This window comes from Onychomys torridus, chromosome 16 (assembly GCF_903995425.1).
Source record: "Onychomys torridus chromosome 16, mOncTor1.1, whole genome shotgun sequence".
NCBI lineage: Eukaryota > Metazoa > Chordata > Mammalia > Rodentia > Cricetidae > Onychomys > Onychomys torridus.
The window spans coordinates 43,578,359-43,580,149 of NC_050458.1; positions in this window are offsets into that span (position 1 = coordinate 43,578,359).

The following is a 1,791-nucleotide window of genomic DNA, read 5'->3' on the forward strand; positions in this document are numbered from 1 at the left end:
TCCTATTTATTTGTGCCGTGTCGGGAGGAAACAGAGAGCAGAATGAGGAAGCACCAATGCCCTTTCATAAGCAGCTGTGCCTGCTTCTCAGAATTGCGGACATGAGTCCCTGATAATACGCACGACATTTATTTCTGCCAAGGACACTTGTACCCGACTGGTCAGCTCTCACATACACTTCTAGTCTCAGTCCAGGAAGGGTCTCCTCCATGCCACCTTCCCTGACCCCTCTGGAGGAACAGGGGGCACTAGCCACCTTCCCCCTGAGTGTGAGCCCAGAGCCCGGCAGAACTAGGGTGGACCCAAGGGCACCACTTCTCAGCATGTGGCCTTATGCAAATCAGCTACAGGTGGCCTTGTCAAGCATTGGGCCCCTTGTGGTATTTTTCTAGAAGCACCTACAAACCAGAAGGGTTTTGAGGAAAAGCCATCGATGTGGAAAACCTAAGTTCACAACCCTCAGTAAGCAACAGAAGCATTCTGGATCCCTGGGGGTCTGCTTCATTTTCTCGTTCCTGCCTTAGAGTCCACTGTGACAAGTCAGGGTCTACCTCCCCCAGTCCCAGCCATGGCTCACACCTCATGACTGGGTGTGAAGTGAATAAATGAATGAACAAAAGAATGAGTAACTCTGAGGCTGGTGGGGTTGCAATGAGGTGAGTGAGCTGCTCATTTGGGGGAAATTTAAAGGGGTACCAAAAAAAGTCATAGAAGTGAGTGATAAAATGTGTGTGAGTGATATTTGATACAATATATGAAAACACAAAGCAATTGAGTGGAAAAATTCAATGGATGAAGTGTCTGCCTTTGGTTTTGGAGAAAGGCAGCATCAGTGACACACTGGTCATTTCTTACCTCCCAGTCCAGAAGCACAGAAATACAGAAGCAGGAAGCCGGACAGCCAGGAGAGGGACCCCTGGGGAGGGGACAGGCGTAGGCTCAGGATGAGCAGAGTGGGTCAGGAGCAGGCTCAAAACCACCTGCCGACCTCTGACTTTATCGGTCTTTTCTTAGAGATCAGTGTGTTCAAATCTTATGCTTTAGTCTATGACGGGGCCGATGCCTGGTTTTCAGACACTAGCAAGTTCTGTTTTTCTTTGTATTTTATTTTATTCAACAGAAAATGAAAGTCAGGAAAAACCACAGTCTGACTTTGAGTGACCGACACAGTCCACGGGATGGACAGCAGGTAGATGGAACACCCTTGGTTTGGGGTGGTGTTTAATTAAGTGTTCATAATTCTTTTCACCCATGTAATAGCTATGCCATAGCAACCAGTACCAAATGGCACTGGGAAGGAATCATGTCATCCCGTGAGAGGCTTTCACTGTAAACATGGGACAGCCACACAAGGCAAGTGGCCTCTGTCTGATCACTGGATCCACCATCTGATGTGGCCTTGAAATTGAAAGAAGTGAGTATCTCTTCACACATTGTGTAACCGATTCTCCAAATATCTCAGTGTTTGAGAAAATTAACACATCACCCAGACGCCCCATAACTCCGTACATATTGCAAATGGGTCACGTTCATTGTCCCCACCTACACAGGACACTCCAGACATATAAAGTTGACAGGAAATCCCTTGATTCTTTGCTCATAGTTGAAGAGAAGGCAGACTGAGTTATAGTTGTCTTCACAGGAGAGGTGCTGCTCAGCAGGAATAAACACTATTTGGACTAGTGTGTTATTCTGGAAGGGCCATCTGGTGACAGAGTCAGTGACAACATGTGTTTGTTGGTAACCTTCTAGTTTTGGGAAAGGTGTCAGACTAGGCCCAGTGGAGTCCCT